We start from the raw sequence: 25201 nt of genomic DNA, 5'->3' as shown, positions 1-25201 counted from the left end.
GATCATCCGGGGTGGTCAACTTGTGTCCAAACGGCTCTATTCTGGACATGGTATAAATAGCACCTTACCCCTTCGGGATAAGGCTGAACACCCGACGCAAACACACCTCAAGAACACCAGTGCTTCTCCTCTCGTGCTCACACACTAAATCCCAGATCCCGGCTTGTTTCTTGAGAGTTTAGAAGAGTTGTTCCAATCAAAAGAAAGATCTTCTTCCTCCCCTTCTTGTGACCAAAGCAAATCGAAGTTTGAGCAAGTTTTGAGTCTTTCCCCTTGGATCTTGTTACTCTTGGAGGTTGGAGACTCCTAGGCGGTAGGAGTCATTCGGTGAGGAATCAACTATTGTGATTACCCCCGGAAAGTTTGTGAGGGTTTTGGAGACCACCCCAAGGTCTACCACTAGTGGTTGAGAAACGCCTTCGTGGTGTTGTCTCAAAGGGAGAATAGGGTGAGCCTTCGTGGTGTTGGTGTGCCTTCGTGGTAACATCCACCTCTCTAACGGTGACTAGCTTCCCTCCAAGGAAGTGAACATCGGCATACATCCTCATCTCCCGGAGTTGCGGTTATTCCTAACCCTAACTCTCTACTTGTGGTTACTTGTCTTGTAGCACTTACTTACATCATATCCTGCTTGCTTATTTATATGCTTGTGCTACTTGCTTAGTACTTAGTACTTACTAGCAATTGTTAGGCTCACCTTCATATTTTGCATTATTACCTAAAATTGCTAAGTAATAAATAAAATGTGTAATTGTACCTATTCACCCCCCCCCCTCTAGGTCCATCTCGATCCTTTCAGCGGTTTCCACCCCTCCCTCTCAACCGCACCAGTGCACGCTTGCCGCGGAGGACTTCCCAGGAGGTCACCCATCCTAGTACTACTCTCGCCCAAGCACGCTTAACTTAGGAGTTCTGATAGGATCCGGTGCTTTATTGCTGGTATGATCACATCCGACATGTTATCCCCGTCTTCGTCCCTTATCCTTGCCCCTCCCAGCTCCACTACAAAGACGATTGTACATTGCTTTGGCCTCTCCCTCTCAACTACGGAGACGAGTTTAACGCGATTTCCACCCCTCCCTCTCAACCACACCAGTGCACGCTTGCCGCGCCACAACACCGCCGCTAGACTCGTGAATCGTGAGCACCCAGCTATAACTTACCGCACTCGTGCAAAATAATAAAACACGGTAAATATATTACTTACACGTGCGTTTTGTTTTGCAAGCGACACAAAAAAAATAAAAAGGGAATGCAACACGAGGACTTCCCAGGAGGTCAACCATCCTAGTACTACTCTCGCCCAAGCACGCTTAACTTCGGAGTTCTGATGGGATCCGGTGCTTTAGTGCTGGTATGATCGCATGCGACATGTTACCCTCGTCTTCGTCCCTTATCCTTGCCCCTCCCAGCTCCACTACAAAGACGATTGTACATTGCTTTGGCCGCTCCCTCTCAACTACGGAGATGAGTTTAACGTGGTTTCCACCCGTCCCTCTCAACCGCACCAGTGCACGCTTGCCGCGCCACAACGCCGCCGCTAGACTCGTGAATCGTGAGCACCCAGCTATAACTTACCGCACTCGTGCAAAATAATAAAACACGGTAAATATATTAGTTTCACGTGCGTTTTGTTTTGCAAGCGGTGCAAAAAAAATTAAAAAGGGAATGCAACACGAGGACTTCCCAGGAGGTCACCCATCCTAGTACTACTCTCGCCCAAGCACGCTTAACTTCAAAGTTCTGATGGGATCCAGTGCTTTAGTGCTGGTATGATCGCATCCAACATGTTACCCCGTCTTCGTCCCTTATCCTGGCCCCTCCCAGCTCCACTACAAAGACGATTGTACATTGCTTTGGCCGCTCCCTCTCAACTACGGAGACGAGTTTAACGCGGTTTCCACCCCTCCCTCTCAACTGCACCAGTGCATGCTTGCCGCGCCACAACGCCGCCGCTAGACTCGTGAATCGAGAGCACCCAGCTATAACTTACCGCACTCGTGCAAAATAATAAAACACGGTAAATATATTACTTACACGTGCGTTTTGTTTTGCAAGCGACGCAAAAAAATTAAAAAGGGAATGCAACACGAGGACTTCCAGGAGGTCACCCATCCTTGTACTACTCTCACCCAAGCACGCTTAACTTCGGAGTTCTGATGGGATCCAGTGCTTTAGTGCTGGTATGATCGCATCCGACATGTTACCCCCGTCTTCGTCCCTTATCCTTGCCCCTCCCAGCTCCACTACAAAGACGATTGTACATTGCTTTGGCCGCTCCCTCTCAACTACGGAGACGAGTTTAACGCGGTTTCCACCCCTCCCTCTCAACCGCACCAGTGCACGCTTGCCGCGCCATAACGCCGCCGCTAGACTCGTGAGTCGTGAGCACCCAGCTATAACTTACCGCACTCGTGCAAAATAATAAAACACGGTAAATATATTACTTACACGTGCGTTTTGTTTTGCAAGCGGCGCAAAAAAATTAAAAAGGGAATGCAACATGAGGACTTCCCAGGAGGTCACCCATCCTAGTACTACTCTCGCCCAAGCACGCTTAACTTCGGAGTTCTGATGGGATCCGGTGGTTTAGTGCTGGTATGATCGCATCGGACATGTTACCCCCATCTTCGTCCCTTATCATTGCCCCTCCCAGCTCCACTACAAAGACGATTATACAATGCTTTGGCCGCTCCCTCTCAACTACGGAGACGAGTTTAACGCGGTTTCCACCCCTCCCTCTCAACCATACCAGTGCACGCTTGCCGCGCCACAACCCCGCCGCTAGACTCATGAATCGTGAGCACCCAACTATAACTTACCGCACCCGTGTAAAATAATAAAACACGGTAAATATATTACTTACACGTGCGTTTTGTTTTGCAAGCGGCGCAAAAAAATTTAAAAAGGGAATGCAACACGAGGACTTCCCAGGAGGTCATCCATCCTAGTACTACTCTCGCCCAAGCACGCTTAACTTCGGAGTTCTGATGGGATCCGGTGCTTTAGTGCTGGTATGATCGCATCCGACATGTTACCCCCGTCTTCGTCCCTTATCCTTGCCCCTCCCAGCTCCACTACAAAGACGATTGTACATTGCTTTGGCCGCTCCCTCTCAACTACAGCGACGAGTTTAACGCGGTTTCCACCCCTCCCTCTCAACCGCACCAGTGCACGCTTGCCGCGCCACAACGCCGCATCCGACATGTTACCCCCGTCTTCGTCCCTTATCCTTGCCCCTCCCAGCTCCACTACAAAGACGATTGTACATTGCTTTGGCCGCTCCCTCTCAACTACAGCGACGAGTTTAACGCGGTTTCCACCCCTCCCTCTCAACCGCACCAGTGCACGCTTGCCGCGCCACAACGCCGCCGCTAGACTCGTGAATCGTGAGCACCCAGCTATAACTTACCGCACTCGTGCAAAATAATAAATCACGGTAAATATATTACTTACACGTGCGTTTTGTTTTGCAAGCGGCGCAAAAAAAATTAAAACAGGAATGCAACACGAGGACTTCCCAGGAGGTCATCCATCCTAGTACTACTCTCGCCCAAGCACGCTTAACTTCGGAGTTCTGATGGGATCCGGTGCTTTAGTGCTGGTATGATCGCATCCGACATGTTACCCCCGTCTTCGTCCCTTATCCTTGCCCCTCCCAGCTCCACTACAAAGACGATTGTACATTGCTTTGGCCGCTCCCTCTCAACTACAGCGACGAGTTTAACGCGGTTTCCACCCCTCCCTCTCAACCGCACTTGTGCACGCTTGCCGCGCCACAACGCCGCATCCGACATGTTACCCCCGTCTTCGTCCCTTATCCTTGCCCCTCCCAGCTCCACTACAAAGACGATTGTACATTGCTTTGGCCGCTCCCTCTCAACTACAGCGACGAGTTTAACGCGGTTTCCACCCCTCCCTCTCAACCGCACCAGTGCACGCTTGCCGCGCCACGACGCCGCCGCTAGACTCATGAATCGTGAGCACCCAGCTATAACTTACCGCACTCGTGCAAAATAATAAAACACGGTAAATATATTACTTACACGTGCGTTTTGTTTTGCAAGCGGCGCAAAAAAAATTAAAACAGGAATGCAACACGAGGACTTCCCAGGAGGTCACCCATCCTAGTACTACTCTAGCCCAAGCACGCTTAACTTCGGAGTTCTGATGGGATCCGGTGCTTTAGTGCTGGTATGATCGCATCCGACATGTTACCCCCGTCTTCATCCCTTATCCTTGCCCCTCCCAGCACCACTACAAAGACGATTGTACATTGCTTTCGCCGCTCCCTCTCAACTACGGAGACGAGTTTAACGCGGTTTCCACCCCTCCCTCTCAACCGCACCAGTGCACGCTTGCCGCGCCACAACGCCGCCGCTAGACTCGTGAATCGTGAGCACCCAGCTATAACTTACCGCACTCGTGCAAAATAATAAAACAGTGCACGCTTGCCGCGCCACAACGCCGCCGCTAGACTCGTGAATCGTGAGCACCCAGCTATAACTTACCGCACTCGTGCAAAATAATAAAACACGGTAAATATATTACTTACACGTGCGTTTTGTTTTGCAAGCGGCGCAAAAAAAATTAAAACAGGAATGCAACACGAGGACTTCCCAGGAGGTCACCCATCCTAGTACTACTCTAGCCCAAGCACGCTTAACTTCGGAGTTCTGATGGGATCCAGTGCTTTAGTGCTGGTATGATCGCATCCAACATGTTACCCCCGTCTTCGTCCCTTATCCTGGCCCCTCCCAGCTCCACTACAAAGACGATTGTACATTGCTTTGGCCGCTCCCTCTCAACTACGGAGACGAGTTTAACGCGGTTTCCACCCCTCCCTCTCAACTGCACCAGTGCACGCTTGCCGCGCCACAACGCCGCCGCTAGACTCGTGAATCGAGAGCACCCAGCTATAACTTACCGCACTCGTGCAAAATAATAAAACACGGTAAATATATTACTTACACGTGCGTTTTGTTTTGCAAGCGATGCAAAAAAATTAAAAAGGGAATACAACACGAGGACTTCCAGGAGGTCACCCATCCTAGTACTACTCTCACCCAAGGACGCTTAACTTCGGAGTTCTGATGGGATCCGGTGCTTTAGTGCTGGTATGATCGCATCCGACATGTTACCCCCGTCTTCGTCCCTTATCCTTGCCCCTCCCAGCTCCACTACAAAGACGATTGTACATTGCTTTGGCCGCTCCCTCTCAACTACGGAGACGAGTTTAACGCGGTTTCCACCCCTCCCTCTCAACCGCACCAGTGCACGCTTGCCGCGCCACAACGCCGCCGCTAGACTCGTGAGTCGTGAGCACCCAGCTATAACTTACCGCACTCGTGAAAAATAATAGAACACGGTAAATATATTACTTACACGTGCGTTTTGTTTTGCAAGCGGCGCAAAAAAAATTAAAAAGGGAATGCAACATGAGGACTTCCCAGGAGGTCACCCATCCTAGTAGTACTCTCGCCCAAGCACGCTTAACTTCGGAGTTCTGATGGGATCCGGTGCTTTAGTGCTGGTATGATCGCATCGGACATGTTACCCCCGTCTTTGTCCCTTATCATTGCCCCTCCCAGCTCCACTACAAAGACGATTATACAATGCTTTGGCCGCTCCCTCTCAACTACGGAGACGAGTTTAACGCGGTTTCCACCCCTCCCTCTCAACCGCACCAGTGCACGCTTGCCGCGCCACAACCCCACCGCTAGACTCATGAATCGTGAGCACCCAGCTATAACTTACCGCACCCGTGTAAAATAATAAAACACGGTAAATATATTACTTACACATGCGTTTTGTTTTGCAAGCGGCGCAAAAAAAATTAAAACAGGAATGCAACACGAGGACTTCCCAGGAGGTCACCCATCCTAGTACTACTCTCGCCCAAGCACGCTTAACTTCGGAGTTCTGATGGGATCCGGTGCTTTAGTGCTGGTATGATCGCATCGGACATGTTACCCCCGTCTTCGTCCCTTATCATTGCCCCTCCCAACTCCACTACAAAGACGATTATACAATGCTTTGGCCGCTCCCTCTCAACTACGGAGACGAGTTTAACGCGGTTTCCACCCCTCCCTCTCAACCGCACCAGTGCACGCTTGCCGCGGCACAACCCCGCCGCTAGACTCATGAATCGTGAGCACCCAGCTATAACTTACCGCACCCGTGTAAAATAATAAAACACGGTAAATATATTACTTACATGTGCGTTTTGTTTTGCAAGCGGCGCAAAAAAAATTAAAAAGGGAATGCAACACGAGGACTTCCCAGGAGGTCATCCATCCTAGTACTACTCTCGCCCAAGCACGCTTAACTTCGGAGTTCTTATGGGATCCGGTGCTTTAGTGCTGGTATGATCGCATCCGACATGTTACCCCCGTCTTCGTCCCTTATCCTTGCCCCTCCCAGCTCCACTACAAAGACGATTGTACATTGCTTTGGCCGCTCCCTCTCAACTACAGCGACGAGTTTAACGCGGTTTCCACCCCTCCCTCTCAACCGCACCAGTGCACGCTTGCTGCGCCACAACGCCGCCGCTAGACTCGTGAATCGTGAGCACCCAGCTATAACTTACCGCACTCGTGCAAAATAATAAAACACGGTAAATATATTACTTACACGTGCGTTTTGTTTTGCAAGCGGCGCAAAAAAAATTAAAACAGGAATGCAACACGAGGACTTCCCAAGAGGTCACCCATCCTAGTACTACTCTCGCCCAAGCACGCTTAACTTTGGAGTTCTAATGGGATCCGGTGCATTAGTGCTGGTATGATCGCATCCGACATGTTACCCCCGTCTTCGTCCCTTATCCTTGCCCCTCCCAGCACCACTACAAAGACGATTGTACATTGCTTTGGCCGCTCCCTCTCAACTACGGAGACGAGTTTAACGCGGTTTCCACCCCTCCCTCTCAACCGCACCAGTGCACGCTTGCCGCGCCACAACGTCGCCGCTAGACTCGTGAATCGTGAACACCCAGCTATAACTTACCGCACTCGTGCAAAATAATAAAACACGGTAAATATATTACTTACATGTGTGTCTTGTTTTGCAAGCGACGCAAAAAAATTAAAAAGGGAATGCAACACGAGGACTTCTAGGAGGTCACCCATCCTAGTACTACTCTCACCCAAGCATGCTTAACTTCGGAGTTCTGATGGGATCCGGTGCTTTAGTGCTGGTATGATCGCATCCGACATGTTACCCCCGTCTTCGTCCCTTATCCTTGCCCCTCCCAGCTCCACTATAAAGACGATTGTACATTGCATTGGCCGCTCCCTCTCAACTATGGAGACGAGTTTAACGCGGTTTCCACCCCTCCCTCTCAACCGCACCAGTGCACGCTTGCCGCGCCACAATGCCGCTGCTAGACTCGTGAGTCGTGAGCACCCAGCTATAACTTACCGCACTCGTGCAAAATAATAAAACACGGTAAATATATTACTTACACGTGCGTTTTGTTTTGCAAGCGGTGCAAAAAAATTAAAAAGGGAATGCAGCACGAGGACTTCCCAGGAGGTCACCCATCCTAGTACTATTCTGGCCCAAGCACGCTTAACTTCGGAGTTTTGATGGGATCCGGTGCTATAGTGCTGGTATGATCGCATCCGACATGTTACCCCCGTCTTCGTCCCTTATCCTAGCCCCTCCCAGCTCCACTACAAAGACGATTGTACATTGCTTTGGCCTCTCCCTCTCAACTACGGAGACGAGTTTAACGCGATTTCCACCCCTCCCTCTCAACCACACCAGTGCACGCTTGCCGCGCCACAACGCCGCCGCTAGACTCGTGAATCGTGAGCACCCAGCTATAACTTACCGCACTCGTGCAAAATAATAAAACACGGTAAATATATTACTTACACGTGCGTTTTGTTTTGCAAGCGACGCAAAAAAAAATAAAAAGGGAATGCAACACGAGGACTTCCCAGGAGGTCAACCATCCTAGTACTACTCTCGCCCAAGCACGCTTAACTTCGGAGTTCTGATGGGATCCGGTGCTTTAGTGCTGGTATGATCGCATGCGACATGTTACCCTCGTCTTCGTCCCTTATCCTTGCCCCTCCCAGCTCCACTACAAAGACGATTGTACATTGCTTTGGCCGCTCCCTCTCAACTACGGAGATGAGTTTAACGTGGTTTCCACCCGTCCCTCTCAACCGCACCAGTGCACGCTTGCCGCGCCACAACGCCGCCGCTAGACTCGTGAATCGTGAGCACCCAGCTATAACTTACCGCACTCGTGCAAAATAATAAAACACGGTAAATATATTAGTTTCACGTGCGTTTTGTTTTGCAAGCGGTGCAAAAAAAATTAAAAAGGGAATGCAACACGAGGACTTCCCAGGAGGTCACCCATCCTAGTACGACTCTCGCCCAAGCACGCTTAACTTCGAAGTTCTGATGGGATCCAGTGCTTTAGTGCTGGTATGATCGCATCCAACATGTTACCCCGTCTTCGTCCCTTATCCTGGCCCCTCCCAGCTCCACTACAAAGACGATTGTACATTGCTTTGGCCGCTCCCTCTCAACTACGGAGACGAGTTTAACGCGGTTTCCACCCCTCCCTCTCAACTGCACCAGTGCACGCTTGCCGCGCCACAACGCCGCCGCTAGACTCGTGAATCGAGAGCACCCAGCTATAACTTACCGCGCTCGTGCAAAATAATAAAACACGGTAAATATATTACTTACACGTGCGTTTTGTTTTGCAAGCGACGCAAAAAAATTAAAAAGGGAATGCAACACGAGGACTTCCAGGTGGTCACCCATCCTAGTACTACTCTCACCCAAGCACGCTTAACTTCGGAGTTCTGATGGGATCCAGTGCTTTAGTGCTGGTATGATCGCATCCGACATGTTACCCCCGTCTTCGTCCCTTATCCTTGCCCCTCCCAGCTCCACTACAAAGACGATTGTACATTGCTTTGGCCGCTCCCTCTCAACTACGGAGACGAGTTTAACGCGGTTTCCACCCCTCCCTCTCAACCGCACCAGTGCACGCTTGTCGCGCCATAACGCCGCCGCTAGACTCGTGAGTCGTGAGCACCCAGCTATAACTTACCGCACTCGTGCAAAATAATAAAACACGGTAAATATATTACTTACACGTGCGTTTTGTTTTGCAAGCGGCGCAAAAAAAATTAAAAAGGGAATGCAACATGAGGACTTCCCAGGAGGTCACCCATCCTAGTACTACTCTCGCCCATGCACGCTTAACTTCGGAGTTCTGATGGGATCCGGTGGTTTAGTGCTGGTATGATCGCATCGGACATGTTACCCCCATCTTCGTCCCTTATCATTGCCCCTCCCAGCTCCACTACAAAGACGATTATACAATGCTTTGGCCGCTCCCTCTCAACTACGGAGACGAGTTTAACGCGGTTTCCACCCCTCCCTCTCAACCGCACCAGTGCACGCTTGCCGCGCCACAACCCCGCCGCTAGACTCATGAATCGTGAGCACCCAGCTATAACTTACCGCACCCGTGTAAAATTATAAAACACGGTAAATATATTACTTACACGTGCGTTTTGTTTTGCAAGCGGCGCAAAAAAATTTAAAAAGGGAATGCAACACGAGGACTTCCCAGGAGGTCATCCATCCTAGTACTACTCTCGCCCAAGCACGCTTAACTTCGGAGTTCTGATGGGATCCGGTGCTTTAGTGCTGGTATGATCGCATCCGACATGTTACCCCCGTCTTCGTCCCTTATCCTTGCCCCTCCCAGCTCCACTACAAAGACGATTGTACATTGCTTTGGCCGCTCCCTCTCAACTACAGCGACGAGTTTAACGCGGTTTCCACCCCTCCCTCTCAACCGCACCAGTGCACGCTTGCCGCGCCACAACGCCGCATCCGACATGTTACCCCCGTCTTCGTCCCTTATCCTTGCCCCTCCCAGCTCCACTACAAAGACGATTGTACATTGCTTTGGCCGCTCCCTCTCAACTACAGCGACGAGTTTAACGCGGTTTCCACCCCTCCCTCTCAACCGCACCAGTGCACGCTTGCCGCGCCACAACGCCGCCGCTAGACTCGTGAATCGTGAGCACCCAGCTATAACTTACCGCACTCGTGCAAAATAATAAAACACGGTAAATATATTACTTACACGTGCGTTTTGTTTTACAAGCGGCGCAAAAAAATTAAAACAGGAATGCAACACGAGGACTTCCCAGGAGGTCATCCATCCTAGTACTACTCTCGCCCAAGCACGCTTAACTTCGGAGTTCTGATGGGATCCGGTGCTTTAGTGCTGGTATGATCGCATCCGACATGTTACCCCCGTCTTCGTCCCTTATCCTTGCCCCTCCCAGCTCCACTACAAAGACGATTGTACATTGCTTTGGCCGCTCCCTCTCAACTACAGCGACGAGTTTAACGCGGTTTCCACCCCTCCCTCTCAACCGCACTTGTGCACGCTTGCCGCGCCACAACGCCGCATCCGACATGTTACCCCCGTCTTCGTCCCTTATCCTTGCCCCTCCCAGCTCCACTACAAAGACGATTGTACATTGCTTTGGCCGCTCCCTCTCAACTACAGCGACGAGTTTAACGCGGTTTCCACCCCTCCCTCTCAACCGCACCAGTGCACGCTTGCCGCGCCACGACGCCGCCGCTAGACTCGTGAATCGTGAGCACCCAGCTATAACTTACCGCACTCGTGCAAAATAATAAAACACGGTAAATATATTACTTACACGTGCGTTTTGTTTTGCAAGCGGCGCAAAAAAAATTAAAACAGGAATGCAACACGAGGACTTCCCAGGAGGTCACCCATCCTAGTACTACTCTAGCCCAAGCACGCTTAACTTCGGAGTTCTGATGGGATCCGGTGCTTTAGTGCTGGTATGATCGCATCCGACATGTTACCCCCGTCTTCGTCCCTTATCCTTGCCCCTCCCAGCACCACTACAAAGACGATTGTACATTGCTTTGGCCGCTCCCTCTCAACTACGGAGACGAGTTTAACGCGGTTTCCACCCCTCCCTCTCAACCGCACCAGTGCACGCTTGCCGCGCCACAACGCCGCCGCTAGACTCGTGAATCGTGAGCACCCAGCTATAACTTACCGCACTCGTGCAAAATAATAAAACACGGTAAATATATTACTTACACGTGCGTTTTGTTTTGCAAGCGGCGCAAAAAAAATTAAAACAAGAATGCAACACGAGGACTTCCCAGGAGGTCACCCATCCTAGTACTACTCTAGCCCAAGCACGCTTAACTTCGGAGTTCTGATGGGATCCAGTGCTTTAGTGCTGGTATGATCGCATCCAACATGTTACCCCCGTCTTCGTCCCTTATCCTGGCCCCTCCCAGCTCCACTACAAAGACGATTGTACATTGCTTTGGCCGCTCCCTCTCAACTACGGAGACGAGTTTAACGCGGTTTCCACCCCTCCCTCTCAACTGCACCAGTGCACGCTTGCCGCGCCACAACGCCGCCGCTAGACTCGTGAATCGAGAGCACCCAGCTATAACTTACCGCACTCGTGCAAAATAATAAAACACGGTAAATATATTACTTACACGTGCGTTTTGTTTTGCAAGCGATGCAAAAAAATTAAAAAGGGAATGCAACACGAGGACTTCCAGGAGGTCACCCATCCTAGTACTACTCTCACCCAAACACGATTAACTTCGGAGTTCTGATGGGATCCGGTGCTTTAGTGCTGGTATGATCGCATCCGACATGTTACCCCCGTCTTCGTCCCTTATCCTTGCCCCTCCCAGCTCCACTACAAAGACGATTGTACATTGCTTTGGCCGCTCCCTCTCAACTACGGAGACGAGTTTAACGCGGTTTCCACCCCTCCCTCTCAACCGCACCAGTGCACGCTTGCCGCGCCACAACGCCGCCGCTAGACTCGTGAGTCGTGAGCACCCAGCTATAACTTACCGCACTCGTGAAAAATAATAGAACACGGTAAATATATTACTTACACGTGCGTTTTGTTTTGCAAGCGGCGCAAAAAAAATTAAAAAGGGAATGCAACATGAGGACTTCCCAGGAGGTCACCCATCCTAGTACTACTCTCGCCCAAGCACGCTTAACTTCGGAGTTCTGATCGGATCCGGTGCTTTAGTGCTGGTATGATCGCATCGGACATGTTACCCCCGTCTTTGTCCCTTATCATTGCCCCTCCCAGCTCCACTACAACAACTACGGAGACGAGTTTAACGCGGTTTCCACCCCTCCCTCTCAACCGCACCAGTGCACGCTTGCCGCGCCACAACCCCACCGCTAGACTCATGAATCGTGAGCACCCAGCTATAACTTACCGCACCCGTGTAAAATAATAAAACACGGTAAATATATTACTTACATGTGCGTTTTGTTTTGCAAGCGGCGCAAAAAAAATTAAAAAGGGAATGCAACACGAGGACTTCCCAGGAGGTCATCCATCCTAGTACTACTCTCGCCCAAGCACGCTTAACTTCGGAGTTCTTATGGGATCCGGTGCTTTAGTGCTGGTATGATCGCATCCGACATGTTACCCCCGTCTTCGTCCCTTATCATTGCCCCTCCCAGCTCCACTACAAAGACGATTGTACATTGCTTTGGCCGCTCCCTCTCAACTACGGAGACGAGTTTAACGCGGTTTCCACCCCTCCCTGTCAACCGCACCAGTGCACGCTTGCCGCGCCACAACGCCGCCGCTAGACTCGTGAATTGTGAGCACCCAGCTATAAATTACCGCACTCGTGCAAAATAATAAAACACGGTAAATATATTACTTACACGTGCGTTTTGTTTTGCAAGCGGCACAAAAAAAATTAAAAAGGGAATGCAACACGAGGACTTCCCAGGAGGTCACCCATCCTAGTACTACTGTCGCCCAAGCACGCTTAACTTCGGAGTTCTGATGGGATCCGGCGCTTTAGTGCTGGTATGATCGCATCTGACATGTTACCCCCGTCTTCGTCCCTTGTCCTTGCCCCTCGCAGCTCCACTACAAAGACGATTGTACATTGCTTTGGCCGCTCCCTCTCAACTACGGAGACGAGTTGAACGCGGTTTCCACCCCTTCCTCTCAACCGCACCAGTGCACGCTTGCCGCGCCACAACGCCGCCGCTAGACTCGTGAATCGTGAGCACCCAGCTATAACTTACCGCACTCGTGCAAAATAATAAAACACGGTAAATATATTACTTACACGTGCGTTATGTTTTGCAAGTGGCGCAAAAAAAAATAAAAAGGGAATGCAACACGAGAACTTCCCAGGAGGTCACCCATCCTAGTACTACTAGTACTACTCTCGCCCAAGCATGCTTAACTTCAGAGTTCTGATGGGATCCGGTGCTTTAGTGCTGGTATGATCGCATCCGACATGTTACCCCCGTCTTCGTCCCTTATCCTTGCCCCTCCCAGCTCCACTACAAAGACGATTGTACATTGCTTTGGCCGCTCCCTCTCAACTACGGAGACGAGTTTAACGCGGTTTCCACCCCTCCCTCTCAACCGCACCAGTGCACGCTTGCCGCGCCACAACGCCGCCGCTAGAATCGTGAATCGTGAGCACCCAGCTATAACTTACCGCACTCGTGCAAAATAATAAAACACGGTAAATATATTACTTACACGTGCGTTTTGTTTTGCAAGCGGCGCAAAAAAAATTAAAAAGGGAATGCACCACGAGGACTTCCCAGGAGGTCACCCATCCTAGTACTACTCTCTCCCAAGCATGCTTAACTTCAGAGTTCTGATGGGATCCGGTGCTTCAGTGCTGGTACGATCGCATCCGACATGATACCCCCGTCTTCGTCCCTTATCCTTGCCCCTCCCAGCTCCACTACAAAGACGATTGTACATTGCTTTGGCCGCTCCCTCTCAACTACGGAGACGAGTTTAACGCGGTTTTCCACCCCTCCCTCTCAACCGCACCAGTGCACGCTTGCCGCGCCACAACGCCGCCGCTAGAATCGTGAATCGTGAGCACCCAGCTATAGCTTACCGCACTCGTGCAAAATAATAAAACACGGTAAATATATTACTTACACGTGCATTTTGTTTTGCATGCGGCGCAAAAAAAATTAAAAAGGGAATGCAACACGAGGACTTCCCAGGAGGTCACCCATCCTAGTACTACTCTCGCCCAAGCATGCTTAACTTCGGAGTTCTGATGGGATCCGGTGCTTTAGTGCTGGTATGATCGCATCCAACATGATACCCCCGTCTTCGTCCCTTATCCTTGCCCCACCCAGCTCCACTACAAAGACAATTGTACATTGCTTTGGCCGCTCCCTCTCAACTACGGAGACGAGTTTAACGCGGTTTTCCACCCCTCCCTCTCAACCGCACCAGTGCACGCTTGCCGCGCCACAACGCCGCCGCTAGATTCGTCAATTGTGAGCACCCTGCTATAACTTACCGCACTCGTGCAAAATAATAAAACACGGTAAATATATTACTTACACGTGCGTTTCGTTTTGCAAGCGGCGCAAAAAAAATTAAAAAGGGAATGCAACACGAGGACTTCCCAGGAGGTCACCCATCCTAGTACTACTCTCCCCCAAGCACGCTTAACTTCGAAGTTCTAATGGGATCCGATGCTTTAGTGCTGGTATGATCGCATCCGACATGTTTCCCCCGTCTTCATCCCTCGTCCTTGCCCCACGCAGCTCCACTACAAAGACGATTGTACATTGCTTTGGCCGCTCCCTCTCAACTACGAATACGAGTTTAACGCGGTTTCCACCCCTCCCTCTCAACCGCACCAGTGCACGCTTGCCGCGCCACAACGCCGCCGCTAGATTCGTGAATCGTGAGCACCCAGCTATAACTTACCGCACTCGTGCAAAATAATAAAACACGGTAAATATATTACTTACACGTGTGTTTTGTTTTGCAAGCGGCGCAAAAAAATTTAAAAAGGGAATGCGACACGAGGACTTCCCAGGAGGTCACCCATCCTAGTACTATTCTCGCCCAAGCACGCTTAACTTCGGTGTTCTGATGGGATCCGGTGCTTTAGTGCTGGTATGATCGCATCCGACATGTTACCCCTGTCTTCGTCCCTTGTCCTTGCCCCTCGCAGCTCCACTACAAAGACGATCGTACATTGCTTTGGCCGCTCCCTCTCAACTACGGAGACGAGTTGAACGCGGTTTCCACCCCTTCCTCTCAACCGCACCAGTGCACGCTTGCCACGCCATAACGCCGCCGATAGACTCGTGAATCGTGAGCAACCATCTATAACTTAGCGCACTCGTGCAAAATAATAAAACACGGTAAATATATTACTTACACGTGCGTTTTGTTTTGCAAGCGGCGCAAAAAAATTAAAAAGGGAAAGCAACACGAGGAGTTCCCAGGAGGTCACCCATCCTAGTACTACTCTCGCCCAAGCATGCTTAACTTCAGAGTTCTGATGGGATCCAGTGCTTTAGTGCTGGTATGATCGCATCCGACATGTTACCCCCGTCTTCGTCCCTTATCCTTGCCCCTCCCAGCTCCACTACAAAGACGATTGTACATTGCTTTGGCCGCTCCCTCTCAACTATGGAGACGAGTTTAACGCGGTTTCCACCCCTCCCTCTCAACCGCACCAGTGCACGCTTGCCGCGCCACAACGCCGCCGCTAGAACCGTGAATCGTGAGCACCCAGCTATAACTTACCGCACTCCTGCAAAATAATAAAACACGGTAAATATATTACTTACACGTGCGTTTTGTTTTGCAAGCGGCGCAAAAAAAATTAAAAAGGGAATGCAACACCAGGACTTCCCAGGAGGTCACCCATCCTAGTACTACTCTCTCCCAAGCATGCTTAACTTCAGAGTTCTGATGGGATCCGGTGCTTTAGTGCTGGTACGATCGCATCCGACATGTTACCCCCGTCTTCGTCCCTTATCCTTGCCCCTCCCAGCTCCACTACAAAGACGATTGTACATTGCTTTGGCCGCTCCCTCTCAACTACGGAGACGAGTTTAACGCGGTTTCCACCCCTCCCTCTCAACCGCACAAGTGCACGCTTGCCGCGCCACAACGCCGCCGCTAGATTCGTGAATCGTGAGCACCCAACTATAACTTACCGCACTCGTGCAAAATAATAAAACACGGTAAATATATTACTTACGCGTGCATTTTGTTTTGCAAGCGGCGCAAAGAAAATTAAAAGGGGAATGCAACACGAGGACTTCCCAGGAGGTCACCCATCCTAGTACTATTCTCGCCCAAGCACGCTTAACTTCGGAGTTCTGATGGGATCCGGTGCTTTAGTGCTGGTATGATCGCATCCGACATGTTACCCCCGTCTTCGTCCCTTGTCCTTGCCCCTCGCAGCTCCACTACAAAGACGATTGTACATTGCTTTGGCCGCTCCCTCTCAACTACGGAGACGAGTTGAACGCGGTTTCCACCCCTTCCTCTCAACCGCACCAGTGCACGCTTGCCACGCCACAACGCTGCCGATAGACTCGTGAATCGTGAGCACCCAGCTATAACTTACCGCACTCGTGCAAAATAATAAAACACGGTAAATATATTACTTACACGTGCGTTTTGTTTTGCAAGCGACGCAAAAAAATTAAAAAGGGAATGCAACACGAGGAGTTCCGAGGAGGTCACCCATCCTAGTACTACTCTCGCCCAAGCATGCTTAACTTCAGAGTTCTGATGGGATCCGGTGCTTTAGTGCTGGTATGATCGCATCCGACATGTTACCCCCGTCTTCGTCCCTTATCCTTGCCCCTCCCAGCTCCACTACAAAGACGATTGTACATTGCTTTGGCCGCTCCCTCTCAACTACGGAGACGAGTTTAACGCGGTTTCCACCCCTCCCTCTCAACCGCACCAGTGCACGCTTGCCGCGCCACAACGCCGCCGCTAGAACCGTGAATCGTGAGCACCCAGCTATAACTTACCGCACTCCTGCAAAATAATAAAACACGGTAAATATATTACTTACTCGTGCGTTTTGTTTTGCAAGCGGCGCAAAAAAAATTAAAAAGGGAATGCAACACCAGGACTTCCCAGGAGGTCACCCATCCTAGTACTACTCTCTCCCAAGCATGCTTAACTTCAGAGTTCTGATGGGATCTGGTGCTTTAGTGCTGGTACGATCGCATCCGACATGTTACCCCCGTCTTCGTCCCTTATCCTTGCCCCTCCCAGCTCCACTACAAAGACGATTGTACATTGCTTTGGCCGCTCCCTCTCAACTACGGAGACGAGTTTAATGCGGTTTCCACCCCTCCCTCTCAACCGCACAAGTGCACGCTTGCCGCGCCACAACGTCGCCGCTAGACTCGTGAATTGTGAGCACCCAGCTATAACTTACCGCACTCGTGCAAAATAATAAAACACGGTAAATATATTACTTACACGTGCGTTTTGTTTTGCAAGCGGCGCAAAAAAAATTAAAAAGGGAATGCACCACGAGGACTTCCCAGGAGGTCACCCATCCTAATACTACTCTCGCCCAAGCACGCTTAACTTCGGAGTTCTCATGGGATCCAATGCTTTAGTGCTAGTATGATCGCATCCGACATGTTACCCCCGTCTTCGTCCCTTGTCCTTGCCCCTCGCAGCTCCACTACAAAGACGATTGTACATTGCTTTGGCCGCTCCCTCTCAACTACGGAGACGAGTTTAACGCGGTTTCCACCCCTCCCTCTCAACTGCACCAGTGCACGCTTGGCGCGCCACAACGCCGCCGCTAGATTCGTGAATCGTGAGCACCCAGCTATAACTTACCGCACTCGTGCAAAATAATAAAACACGGTAAATATATTACTTACACGTGCGTTTTGTTTTGCAAGCGGCACAAAAAAAATTAAAAAGGGAATGCAACACGAGGACTTCCTAGGAGGTCACCCATCCTAGTACTACTCTCGCCCAAGCATGCTTAACTTCAGAGTTCTGATGGGATCCGGTGCTTTAGTGCTGGTATGATCGCATCTGACATGTTACCCCCGTCTTCGTCCCTTATCCTTGCCCCTCCCAGCTCCACTACAAAGACGATTGTACATTGCTTTGGCCGCTCCCTCTCAACTACGGAGACGAGTTTAACGCGGTTTCCACCCCTCCCTCTCAACCGCACCAGTGCACGCTTGCCGCGCCACAACGCCGCCGCTAGATTTGTGAATCGTGAGCACCCAGCTACAACTTACCGCACTCGTGCAAAATAATAAAAGACGGTAAATATATTACTTACACGTGCATTTTGTTTTGCAAGCGGTGCAAAAAAAATTAAAAAGGGAATGCAACACGAGGACTTCCCAGGAGATCACCCATCCAAGTACTACTCTCGCCCAAGCACGCTTAACTTCGGAGTTCTGATGAGATCTGGTGCTTTAGTGCTGGTATGATCGCATCCGACATGTTTCCCCCGTCTTCGTCCCTTGTCCTTGCCCCTCCCAGCTCCACTACAAAGACGATTGTACATTGCTTTGGCCGCTCCCTCTCAACTACGGAGACGAGTTTAATGCGGTTTCCACCCCTCCCTCTCAACCGCACCAGTGCACGCTTGGCGCGCCACAACGCCGCCGCTAGAACCGTGAATCGTGAGCACCCAGCTATAACTTACCGCACTCGTGCAAAATAATAAAACACGGTAAATATATTACTTACACGTGCGTTTTGTTTTGCAAGCGGCGCAAAAAAATTAAAAAGGGAATGCAACACGAGGACTTCCCAAGAGGTCACCCATCCTAGTACTACTCTCGCCCAAGCACGCTTAACTTCGGAGTTTTGATGGGATCCGGTGCTTTAGTGCTGGTATGATCGCATCCGACATGTTACCCCCGTCTTCGTCCCTTATCCTTGCCCCTCGCAGCTCCACTACAAAGACGATTGTACATTGCTTTGGCCGCTCCCTCTCAACTACGGAGACGAGTTTAACGCGGTTTCCACCCCTCCCTCTCAACCGCACCAGTGCAAGCTTGCCGCGCCACAACGCCGCCGCTAGACTCGTGAATCGTGAGCAACCAGCTATAACTTACCGCACTCGTGCAAAATAATAAAACACGATAAATATATTACTTACATGTGCGTTTTATTTTAAAAGCGGCGCAAAAAAAATTAAAAAGGGAATGCAACACGAGGACTTCCTAGGAGGTCACCCATCCTAGTACTACTCTTGCCCAAGCACGCTTAACTTCAGAGTTCTGATGGGATCCGGTGCTTTAGTGCTGGTATGATCGCATCCGACATGTTACCCCCGTCTTCGTCCCTTATCCTTGCCCCTCCCAGCTCTACTACAAAGACGATTGTACATTGCTTTGGCCGCTCCCTCTCAACTACGGACACGAGTTTAACGCGGTTTCCACCCCTTCCTCTCAACCGCACCAGTGCACGCTTGCCACGCCACAACGCTGCCGATAGACTCGTGAATCGTGAGCACCCAGCTATAACTTACCGCACTCGTGCAAAATAATAAAACACGGTAAATATATTACTTACACGTGCGTTTTGTTTTGCAAGCGGCGCAAAAAAATTAAAAAGGGAATGCAACACGAGGAGTTCCCAGGAGGTCACCCATCCTAGTACTACTCTCGCCCAAGCATGCTTAACTTCAGAGTTCTGATGGGATCCGGTGCTTTAGTGCTGGTATGATCGCATCCGACATGTTACCCCCGTCTTCGTCCCTTATCCTTGCCCCTCCCAGCTCCACTACAAAGACGATTGTACATTGCTTTGGCCGCTCCCTCTCAACTACAGAGACGAGTTTAACGCGGTTTCCACCCCTCCCTCTCAACCGCACCAGTGCACGCTTGCCGCGCCACAACGCCGCCGCTAGAACCGTGAATCGTGAGCACCCAGCTATAACTTACCGCACTCCTACAAAATAATAAAACACGGTAAATATATTACTTACACGTGCGTTTTGTTTTGCAAGCGGCGCAAAAAAATTAAAAAGGGAATGCAACACCAGGACTTCCCAGGAGGTCACCCATCCTAGTACTACTCTCTCCCAAGCATGCTTAACTTCAAAGTTCTGATGGGATCTGGTGCTTTAGTGCTGGTACGATCGCATCCGACATGTTACCCCCATCTTCGTCCCTTATCCTTGCCCCTCCCAGCTCCACTACAAAGACGATTGTACATTGCTTTGGCCGCTCCCTCTCAACTACGGAGATGAGTTTAACGCGGTTTTCACCCCTCCCTCTCAACCGCACAAGTGCACGCTTGCCGCGCCACAACGTCGCCGCTAGACTCGTGAATGGTGAGCACCCAGCTATAACTTACCGCACTCGTGCAAAATAATAAAACACGGTAAATATATTACTTACACGTGCGTTTTGTTTTGCAAGCGGCGCAAAAAAAATTAAAAAGGGAATGCAACACGAGGACTTCCCAGGAGGTCACCCATCCTAGTACTACTCTCGCCCAAGCACGCTTAACTTCAGAGTTCTCATGCGATCCGATGCTTTAGTGCTAGTATGATCGCATCCGACATGTTACCCCCGTCTTCGTCCCTTGTCCTTGCCCCTCGCAGCTCCACTACAAAGACGATTGTACATTGCTTTGGCCGCTCCCTCTCAACTACGGAGACGAGTTTAACGCGGTTTCCACCCCTCCCTCTCAACCGCATCAGTGCACGCTTGGCGCGCCACAACGCCGCCGCTAGATTCGTGAATTGTGAGCACCCAGCTATAACTTACCGCACTCGTGCCAAATAATAAAACACAGTAAATATATTACTTACATGTGCGTTTTGTTTTGCAAGCGGCGCAAAAAAAATTAAAAAGGGAATGCAACACGAGGACTTCCCAGGAGGACACCCATCCTAGTACTACTCTCGCCCAAGCACGCTTAACTTCAGAGTTCTGATGGGATCCGGTGGTTTAGTGCTGGTATGATCGCATCCAACATGTTACCCCCGTCTACGTCCCTTATCCTTGCCCCTCCCAGCTCCACTACAAAGACGATTGTACATTGCTTTGGCCGCTCCCTCTCAACTACGGAGACGAGTTTAACGCGGTTTCCACCCCTCCCTCTCAACCGCACTAGTGCACGCTTGCCGCGCCACAACGCCGCCGCTAGACTCGTGAATCGTGAGCACCCAGCTATAACTTACCGCACTTGTGCAAAATAATAGAACACGGTAAATATAATACTTACACGTGCATTTTGTTTTGCAAGCGGCGCAAAAAAATTTAGAAAGGGAATGCAACACGAGGACTTCCCAGGAGGACACCCATCCTAGTACTACTCTCGCCCAAGCACGCTTAACTTCGGAGTTCTGATGGGATCCAGTGCTTTAGTGCTGGTATGATCGCATCCGACATGTTACCCCCGTCTTCGTCCCTTATCCTTGCCTCTCCCAACTCCACTACAAAGACGATTGTACATTGCTTTGGCCGCTCCCTCTCAACTACGGAGACGAGTTTAACGCGGTTTCCACCCCTCCCTCTCAACCGCACCAGTGCACGCTTGCCGCGCCACAACGCCGCCGCTAGATTCGTGAATCGTGAGCACCCAGCTATAACTTACCGCACTCGTGCAAAATAATAAAACACGGTAAATATATTACTTACACGTGTGTTTTGTTTTGCAAGCGGCGCAAAAAAATTAAAAAAGGGAATGCAACACGAGGACTTCCCAGGAGGACACCCATCCTAGTACTACTCTCACCCAAGCACGCTTAACTTCAGAGTTCTGATAGGATCCGGTGGTTTAGTGCTGGTATGATCGCATCCAACATGTTACCCCCGTCTACGTCCCTTATCCTTGCCCCTCCCAGCTCCACTACAAAGACGATTGTACATTGCTTTGGCCGCTCCCTCTCAACTACGGAGACGAGTTTAACGCGGTTTCCACCCCTCCCTCTCAACCGCACTAGTGCACGCTTGCCGCGCCACAACGCCGCAGCTAGACTCGTGAATCGTGAGCACCCAGCTATAACTTACCGCACTTGTGCAAAATAATAGAACACGGTAAATATAATACTTACACGTGCATTTTGTTTTGCAAGCGGCGCAAAAAAATTTAGAAAGGGAATGCAACACGAGGACTTCCCAGGAGGACACCCATCCTAGTACTACTCTCGCCCAAGCACGCTTAACTTCGGAGTTCTGATGGGATCCAGTGCTTTAGTGCTGGTATGATCGCATCCGACATGTTACCCCCGTCTTCGTCCCTTATCCTTGCCTCTCCCAACTCCACTACAAAGATGATTGTACATTGCTTTGGCCGCTCCCTATCAACTACGGAGACGAGTTTAACGCGGTTTCCACCCCTCCCTCTCAACCGCACCAGTGCACGCTTGCCGCGCCACAACGCCGCCGCTAGATTCGTGAATCGTGAGCACCCAGCTATAACTTACCGCACTCGTGCAAAATAATAAAACACGGTAAATATATTACGTGCGTTTTGTTTTGCAAGCGGCGTAAAAAAAATTAAAAAGGGAATGCAACACGAGGACTTCCCAGGAGGACACCCATCCTAGTACTACTCTCACCCAAGCACGCTTAACTTCAGAGTTCTGATAGGATCCGGTGGTTTAGTGTTGGTATGATTGCATCCAACATGTTACCCCCGTCTACGTCCCTTATCCTTGCCCCTCCCAGCTCCACTACAAAGACGATTGTACATTGCTTTGGCCGCTCCCTCTCAACTACGGAGACGAGTTTAACGCGGTGTCCACCCCTCCCTCTCAACCGCACTAGTGCACGCTTGCCGCGCCACAACGCCGCCGCTAGACTCGTGAATCGTGAGCACCCAGCTATAACTTACCACACTTGTGCAAAATAATAAAACACGGTAAATATAATACTTACACGTGCATTTTGTTTTGCAAGCGGCGCAAAAAAATTTAGAAAGGGAATGCAACACGAGGACTTCCCAGGAGGACACCCATCCTAGTACTACTCTCGCCCAAGCACGCTTAACTTCGGAGTTCATATGGGATCCAGCGCTTTAGTGCTGGTATGATCGCATCCGACATGTTACCCCCGTCTTCGTCCCTTATCCTTGCCCCTCCCAACTCGACTACAAAGACGATTGTACATTGCTTTGGCCGCTCCCTCTCAACTACGGAGACGAGTTTAACGCGGTTTCCACCCCTCCCTCTCAACCGCACTAGTGCACACTTGCCGCGCCACAACGCCGCCACTAGACTCGTGAATCGTGAGCACCCAGCTATAACTTACCGCACTTGTGCAAAATAATAAAACACGGTAAATATAATACTTACACGTGCATTTTGTTTTGCAAGCGGCGCAAAAAAATTTAGAAAGGGAATGCAACACGAGGACTTCCCAGGAGGACACCCATCCTAGTACTACTCTCGCCCAAGCACGCTTAACTTCGGAGTTCTGATGGGATCCAGTGCTTTAGTGCTGGTATGATCGCATCCGACATGTTACCCCCGTCTTCGTCCCTTATCCTTGCCCCTCCCAACTCCACTACAAAGACGATTGTACATTGCTTTGGCCGCTCCCTCTCAACTACGGAGACGAGTTTAACGCGGTTTCCACCCCTCCCTCTAAACCTCACCAGTGCACGCTTGCCGCGTCACAACGCCGCCGCTAGACTCGTGAATCGCGAGCACCCAGCTATAACTTACCGCACTCGTGCAAAATAATAAAACACGGTAAATATATTACTTACACGTGCGTTCTGTTTTGCAAGCGGCGCAAAAAAATTTAGAAAGGGAATGCAACATGAGGACTTCCCAGGAGGACACCCATCCTAGTACTACTCTCGCACAAGCACGCTTAACTTTAGAGTTCTGATGGGATCCGGTGGTTTAGTGCTGGTATGATCGCATCCAACATGTTACCCCCGTCTACGTCCCTTATCCTTCCCCCTCCCAGCTCCACTACAAAGACGATTGTACATTGCTTTGGCCGCTCCCTCTCAACTACGGAGACGAGTTTAACGCGGTTTCCACCCCTCCCTCTCAACCGCACTAGTGCACGCTTGCCGCGCCACAACGCCGCCGCTAGGCTCGTGAATCGTGAGCACCCAGCTATAACTTACCGCACTTGTGCAAAATAATAAAACACAGTAAATATAATACTTACAGGTGCATTTTGTTTGCAAGCGGCGCAAAAAAATTTAGAAAGGGAATGCAACACGAGGACTTCCCAGGAGGACACCCATCCTAGTACTACTCTCGCCCAAGCACGCTTAACTTCAGAGTTTTGATGGGATCCGGTGGTTTAGTGCTGGTATGATCGTATCCAACATGTTACCCCCTTCTACGTCCCTTATCCTTGCCCCTCCCAGCTCCACTACAAAGACGATTGTACATTGCTTTGGCCGCTCCCTCTCAACTACGGAGACGAGTTTAACGCGGTTTCCACCCCTCCCTCTCAACCGCACTAGTGCACGCTTGCCGCGCCACAACGCCGCCGCTAGACTCGTGAATCGTGAGCACCCAGCTATAACTTACCGCACTTGTGCAAAATAATAAAACACAGTAAATATAATACTTACACGTGCATTTTGTTTTGCAAGCGGCGCAAAAAAATTTAGAAAGGGAATGCAACACGAGGACTTCCCAGGAGGACACCCATCCTAGTACTACTCTCGCCCAAGCACGCTTAACTTCGGAGTTCTGAAGGGATCCAGTGCTTTAGTGCTGGTATGATCGCATCCGACATGTTACCCCCGTCTTCGTCCCTTATCCTTGCCCCTCCCAACTCCACTACAAAGACGATTGTACATTGCTTTGGCCGCTCCCTCTCAACTACGGAGACGAGTTTAACGCGGTTTCCACCCCTCCCTCTCAACCGCACCAGTGCACGCTTGCCGCGTCACAACGCCGCCGCTAGACCCGTGAATCGTGAGCACCCAGCTATAACTTACCGCACTCGTGCAAAATAATAAAACACGGTAAATATATTACTTACACGTGTGTTTTGTTTTGCAAGCGGCGCAAAAAAATTTAAAAAGGGAATGCAACACGAGGACTTCCCAGGAGGTCACCCATCCTAGTACTACTCTCACCCAAGCACGCTTAACTTCGGAGTTCTGATGGGATTCGGTGCTTTAGTGCTGGTATGATCGCATCCGACATGTTACCCCCCGTCTTCATCCCTTATCCTTGCCCCTCCCAGCTTCACTACAAAGACGATTGTACATTGCTTTGGCCGCTCCCTCTCAACTACGGAGACGAGTTTAACGCGGTTTCCAACCCTCCCTCTCAACCGCACCAGTGCACGCTTGCCGCGCCACAACGCCGCCGCTAGATTCGTGAATCGTGAGCACCCAGCTATAACTTACCG

General features: G+C 50.5%; 55 non-coding genes and 3 pseudogenes across 55 annotated transcripts; all 58 read right to left on the bottom strand.

The window, feature by feature from the left end:
• Positions 1-831: 831 nt before the first annotated feature.
• On the bottom strand, positions 832-953 carry LOC119351413 (annotated as a pseudogene).
• A 296-nt stretch (positions 954-1249) lies between these two features.
• On the bottom strand, positions 1250-1368 carry LOC119351436. Its single transcript, XR_005169931.1, has one exon. It is a non-coding gene; the product is annotated as a 5S ribosomal RNA (ribosomal RNA).
• A 297-nt stretch (positions 1369-1665) lies between these two features.
• On the bottom strand, positions 1666-1784 carry LOC119351226. Its single transcript, XR_005169749.1, has one exon. It is a non-coding gene; the product is annotated as a 5S ribosomal RNA (ribosomal RNA).
• Positions 1785-2079: 295 nt separating this feature from the next.
• LOC119351332 lies at positions 2080-2197 on the bottom strand. The gene has a single exon (XR_005169847.1). It is a non-coding gene; the product is annotated as a 5S ribosomal RNA (ribosomal RNA).
• Positions 2198-2493: 296 nt separating this feature from the next.
• LOC119351283 lies at positions 2494-2612 on the bottom strand. Its single transcript, XR_005169802.1, has one exon. It is a non-coding gene; the product is annotated as a 5S ribosomal RNA (ribosomal RNA).
• A 297-nt stretch (positions 2613-2909) lies between these two features.
• LOC119351348 lies at positions 2910-3028 on the bottom strand. Its single transcript, XR_005169862.1, has one exon. It is a non-coding gene; the product is annotated as a 5S ribosomal RNA (ribosomal RNA).
• A 471-nt stretch (positions 3029-3499) lies between these two features.
• LOC119351336 lies at positions 3500-3618 on the bottom strand. Its single transcript, XR_005169851.1, has one exon. It is a non-coding gene; the product is annotated as a 5S ribosomal RNA (ribosomal RNA).
• Positions 3619-4089: 471 nt separating this feature from the next.
• On the bottom strand, positions 4090-4208 carry LOC119351473. The gene has a single exon (XR_005169964.1). It is a non-coding gene; the product is annotated as a 5S ribosomal RNA (ribosomal RNA).
• A 390-nt stretch (positions 4209-4598) lies between these two features.
• LOC119351200 lies at positions 4599-4717 on the bottom strand. Its single transcript, XR_005169724.1, has one exon. It is a non-coding gene; the product is annotated as a 5S ribosomal RNA (ribosomal RNA).
• Positions 4718-5013: 296 nt separating this feature from the next.
• On the bottom strand, positions 5014-5131 carry LOC119351366. The gene has a single exon (XR_005169879.1). It is a non-coding gene; the product is annotated as a 5S ribosomal RNA (ribosomal RNA).
• A 297-nt stretch (positions 5132-5428) lies between these two features.
• On the bottom strand, positions 5429-5547 carry LOC119351311. The gene has a single exon (XR_005169828.1). It is a non-coding gene; the product is annotated as a 5S ribosomal RNA (ribosomal RNA).
• Positions 5548-5844: 297 nt separating this feature from the next.
• On the bottom strand, positions 5845-5963 carry LOC119351428. The gene has a single exon (XR_005169923.1). It is a non-coding gene; the product is annotated as a 5S ribosomal RNA (ribosomal RNA).
• A 297-nt stretch (positions 5964-6260) lies between these two features.
• On the bottom strand, positions 6261-6379 carry LOC119351098. The gene has a single exon (XR_005169638.1). It is a non-coding gene; the product is annotated as a 5S ribosomal RNA (ribosomal RNA).
• Positions 6380-6676: 297 nt separating this feature from the next.
• On the bottom strand, positions 6677-6795 carry LOC119351160. The gene has a single exon (XR_005169688.1). It is a non-coding gene; the product is annotated as a 5S ribosomal RNA (ribosomal RNA).
• Positions 6796-7091: 296 nt separating this feature from the next.
• On the bottom strand, positions 7092-7209 carry LOC119351343. Its single transcript, XR_005169857.1, has one exon. It is a non-coding gene; the product is annotated as a 5S ribosomal RNA (ribosomal RNA).
• Positions 7210-7505: 296 nt separating this feature from the next.
• LOC119351352 lies at positions 7506-7624 on the bottom strand. The gene has a single exon (XR_005169866.1). It is a non-coding gene; the product is annotated as a 5S ribosomal RNA (ribosomal RNA).
• A 297-nt stretch (positions 7625-7921) lies between these two features.
• LOC119351429 lies at positions 7922-8040 on the bottom strand. The gene has a single exon (XR_005169924.1). It is a non-coding gene; the product is annotated as a 5S ribosomal RNA (ribosomal RNA).
• A 297-nt stretch (positions 8041-8337) lies between these two features.
• Positions 8338-8456, bottom strand: LOC119351234. The gene has a single exon (XR_005169756.1). It is a non-coding gene; the product is annotated as a 5S ribosomal RNA (ribosomal RNA).
• A 295-nt stretch (positions 8457-8751) lies between these two features.
• LOC119351298 lies at positions 8752-8869 on the bottom strand. The gene has a single exon (XR_005169816.1). It is a non-coding gene; the product is annotated as a 5S ribosomal RNA (ribosomal RNA).
• A 297-nt stretch (positions 8870-9166) lies between these two features.
• On the bottom strand, positions 9167-9285 carry LOC119351308. Its single transcript, XR_005169826.1, has one exon. It is a non-coding gene; the product is annotated as a 5S ribosomal RNA (ribosomal RNA).
• Positions 9286-9582: 297 nt separating this feature from the next.
• Positions 9583-9701, bottom strand: LOC119351324. The gene has a single exon (XR_005169840.1). It is a non-coding gene; the product is annotated as a 5S ribosomal RNA (ribosomal RNA).
• A 470-nt stretch (positions 9702-10171) lies between these two features.
• Positions 10172-10290, bottom strand: LOC119351312. The gene has a single exon (XR_005169829.1). It is a non-coding gene; the product is annotated as a 5S ribosomal RNA (ribosomal RNA).
• Positions 10291-10761: 471 nt separating this feature from the next.
• LOC119351460 lies at positions 10762-10880 on the bottom strand. The gene has a single exon (XR_005169953.1). It is a non-coding gene; the product is annotated as a 5S ribosomal RNA (ribosomal RNA).
• Positions 10881-11177: 297 nt separating this feature from the next.
• Positions 11178-11296, bottom strand: LOC119351207. Its single transcript, XR_005169731.1, has one exon. It is a non-coding gene; the product is annotated as a 5S ribosomal RNA (ribosomal RNA).
• A 296-nt stretch (positions 11297-11592) lies between these two features.
• Positions 11593-11710, bottom strand: LOC119351346. The gene has a single exon (XR_005169860.1). It is a non-coding gene; the product is annotated as a 5S ribosomal RNA (ribosomal RNA).
• Positions 11711-12007: 297 nt separating this feature from the next.
• Positions 12008-12126, bottom strand: LOC119351314. The gene has a single exon (XR_005169831.1). It is a non-coding gene; the product is annotated as a 5S ribosomal RNA (ribosomal RNA).
• A 264-nt stretch (positions 12127-12390) lies between these two features.
• Positions 12391-12509, bottom strand: LOC119351086. Its single transcript, XR_005169626.1, has one exon. It is a non-coding gene; the product is annotated as a 5S ribosomal RNA (ribosomal RNA).
• A 297-nt stretch (positions 12510-12806) lies between these two features.
• LOC119351284 lies at positions 12807-12925 on the bottom strand. Its single transcript, XR_005169803.1, has one exon. It is a non-coding gene; the product is annotated as a 5S ribosomal RNA (ribosomal RNA).
• Positions 12926-13222: 297 nt separating this feature from the next.
• Positions 13223-13350, bottom strand: LOC119351388 (annotated as a pseudogene).
• A 297-nt stretch (positions 13351-13647) lies between these two features.
• LOC119351376 lies at positions 13648-13766 on the bottom strand. Its single transcript, XR_005169889.1, has one exon. It is a non-coding gene; the product is annotated as a 5S ribosomal RNA (ribosomal RNA).
• Positions 13767-14064: 298 nt separating this feature from the next.
• Positions 14065-14183, bottom strand: LOC119351425. The gene has a single exon (XR_005169921.1). It is a non-coding gene; the product is annotated as a 5S ribosomal RNA (ribosomal RNA).
• Positions 14184-14481: 298 nt separating this feature from the next.
• On the bottom strand, positions 14482-14600 carry LOC119351330. Its single transcript, XR_005169845.1, has one exon. It is a non-coding gene; the product is annotated as a 5S ribosomal RNA (ribosomal RNA).
• A 297-nt stretch (positions 14601-14897) lies between these two features.
• LOC119351185 lies at positions 14898-15016 on the bottom strand. Its single transcript, XR_005169711.1, has one exon. It is a non-coding gene; the product is annotated as a 5S ribosomal RNA (ribosomal RNA).
• Positions 15017-15312: 296 nt separating this feature from the next.
• Positions 15313-15431, bottom strand: LOC119351301. Its single transcript, XR_005169819.1, has one exon. It is a non-coding gene; the product is annotated as a 5S ribosomal RNA (ribosomal RNA).
• Positions 15432-15728: 297 nt separating this feature from the next.
• Positions 15729-15847, bottom strand: LOC119351382. Its single transcript, XR_005169894.1, has one exon. It is a non-coding gene; the product is annotated as a 5S ribosomal RNA (ribosomal RNA).
• A 297-nt stretch (positions 15848-16144) lies between these two features.
• Positions 16145-16263, bottom strand: LOC119351412. Its single transcript, XR_005169917.1, has one exon. It is a non-coding gene; the product is annotated as a 5S ribosomal RNA (ribosomal RNA).
• Positions 16264-16559: 296 nt separating this feature from the next.
• On the bottom strand, positions 16560-16678 carry LOC119351273. Its single transcript, XR_005169793.1, has one exon. It is a non-coding gene; the product is annotated as a 5S ribosomal RNA (ribosomal RNA).
• A 297-nt stretch (positions 16679-16975) lies between these two features.
• Positions 16976-17094, bottom strand: LOC119351375. Its single transcript, XR_005169888.1, has one exon. It is a non-coding gene; the product is annotated as a 5S ribosomal RNA (ribosomal RNA).
• A 297-nt stretch (positions 17095-17391) lies between these two features.
• Positions 17392-17510, bottom strand: LOC119351364. The gene has a single exon (XR_005169877.1). It is a non-coding gene; the product is annotated as a 5S ribosomal RNA (ribosomal RNA).
• Positions 17511-17807: 297 nt separating this feature from the next.
• On the bottom strand, positions 17808-17926 carry LOC119351290. The gene has a single exon (XR_005169809.1). It is a non-coding gene; the product is annotated as a 5S ribosomal RNA (ribosomal RNA).
• Positions 17927-18223: 297 nt separating this feature from the next.
• On the bottom strand, positions 18224-18342 carry LOC119351231. The gene has a single exon (XR_005169753.1). It is a non-coding gene; the product is annotated as a 5S ribosomal RNA (ribosomal RNA).
• A 296-nt stretch (positions 18343-18638) lies between these two features.
• On the bottom strand, positions 18639-18757 carry LOC119351169. Its single transcript, XR_005169696.1, has one exon. It is a non-coding gene; the product is annotated as a 5S ribosomal RNA (ribosomal RNA).
• Positions 18758-19054: 297 nt separating this feature from the next.
• LOC119351235 lies at positions 19055-19173 on the bottom strand. Its single transcript, XR_005169757.1, has one exon. It is a non-coding gene; the product is annotated as a 5S ribosomal RNA (ribosomal RNA).
• Positions 19174-19469: 296 nt separating this feature from the next.
• LOC119351209 lies at positions 19470-19588 on the bottom strand. The gene has a single exon (XR_005169733.1). It is a non-coding gene; the product is annotated as a 5S ribosomal RNA (ribosomal RNA).
• Positions 19589-19884: 296 nt separating this feature from the next.
• LOC119351389 lies at positions 19885-20003 on the bottom strand. Its single transcript, XR_005169900.1, has one exon. It is a non-coding gene; the product is annotated as a 5S ribosomal RNA (ribosomal RNA).
• A 297-nt stretch (positions 20004-20300) lies between these two features.
• On the bottom strand, positions 20301-20419 carry LOC119351344. The gene has a single exon (XR_005169858.1). It is a non-coding gene; the product is annotated as a 5S ribosomal RNA (ribosomal RNA).
• Positions 20420-20716: 297 nt separating this feature from the next.
• On the bottom strand, positions 20717-20835 carry LOC119351208. Its single transcript, XR_005169732.1, has one exon. It is a non-coding gene; the product is annotated as a 5S ribosomal RNA (ribosomal RNA).
• Positions 20836-21132: 297 nt separating this feature from the next.
• LOC119351623 lies at positions 21133-21251 on the bottom strand. Its single transcript, XR_005170065.1, has one exon. It is a non-coding gene; the product is annotated as a 5S ribosomal RNA (ribosomal RNA).
• A 297-nt stretch (positions 21252-21548) lies between these two features.
• Positions 21549-21667, bottom strand: LOC119351333. Its single transcript, XR_005169848.1, has one exon. It is a non-coding gene; the product is annotated as a 5S ribosomal RNA (ribosomal RNA).
• Positions 21668-21964: 297 nt separating this feature from the next.
• Positions 21965-22083, bottom strand: LOC119351611. The gene has a single exon (XR_005170058.1). It is a non-coding gene; the product is annotated as a 5S ribosomal RNA (ribosomal RNA).
• Positions 22084-22374: 291 nt separating this feature from the next.
• Positions 22375-22493, bottom strand: LOC119351381. Its single transcript, XR_005169893.1, has one exon. It is a non-coding gene; the product is annotated as a 5S ribosomal RNA (ribosomal RNA).
• A 297-nt stretch (positions 22494-22790) lies between these two features.
• On the bottom strand, positions 22791-22909 carry LOC119351232. The gene has a single exon (XR_005169754.1). It is a non-coding gene; the product is annotated as a 5S ribosomal RNA (ribosomal RNA).
• Positions 22910-23206: 297 nt separating this feature from the next.
• On the bottom strand, positions 23207-23325 carry LOC119351600. The gene has a single exon (XR_005170057.1). It is a non-coding gene; the product is annotated as a 5S ribosomal RNA (ribosomal RNA).
• A 297-nt stretch (positions 23326-23622) lies between these two features.
• Positions 23623-23741, bottom strand: LOC119351386. The gene has a single exon (XR_005169898.1). It is a non-coding gene; the product is annotated as a 5S ribosomal RNA (ribosomal RNA).
• Positions 23742-24037: 296 nt separating this feature from the next.
• Positions 24038-24156, bottom strand: LOC119351368. Its single transcript, XR_005169881.1, has one exon. It is a non-coding gene; the product is annotated as a 5S ribosomal RNA (ribosomal RNA).
• Positions 24157-24453: 297 nt separating this feature from the next.
• On the bottom strand, positions 24454-24572 carry LOC119351210. The gene has a single exon (XR_005169734.1). It is a non-coding gene; the product is annotated as a 5S ribosomal RNA (ribosomal RNA).
• A 297-nt stretch (positions 24573-24869) lies between these two features.
• LOC119351230 lies at positions 24870-24988 on the bottom strand. Its single transcript, XR_005169752.1, has one exon. It is a non-coding gene; the product is annotated as a 5S ribosomal RNA (ribosomal RNA).
• A 197-nt stretch (positions 24989-25185) lies between these two features.
• Positions 25186-25201, bottom strand: part of LOC119351419 — a 125-nt pseudogene continuing 109 nt past the window's right edge.

Source organism: Triticum dicoccoides, chromosome 1B, assembly GCF_002162155.2.
Source record: "Triticum dicoccoides isolate Atlit2015 ecotype Zavitan chromosome 1B, WEW_v2.0, whole genome shotgun sequence".
Lineage (NCBI taxonomy): Eukaryota > Viridiplantae > Streptophyta > Magnoliopsida > Poales > Poaceae > Triticum > Triticum dicoccoides.
Note: the sequence above shows the minus strand (reverse complement) of the source record. Positions and strands in the feature narration are given on the sequence as shown.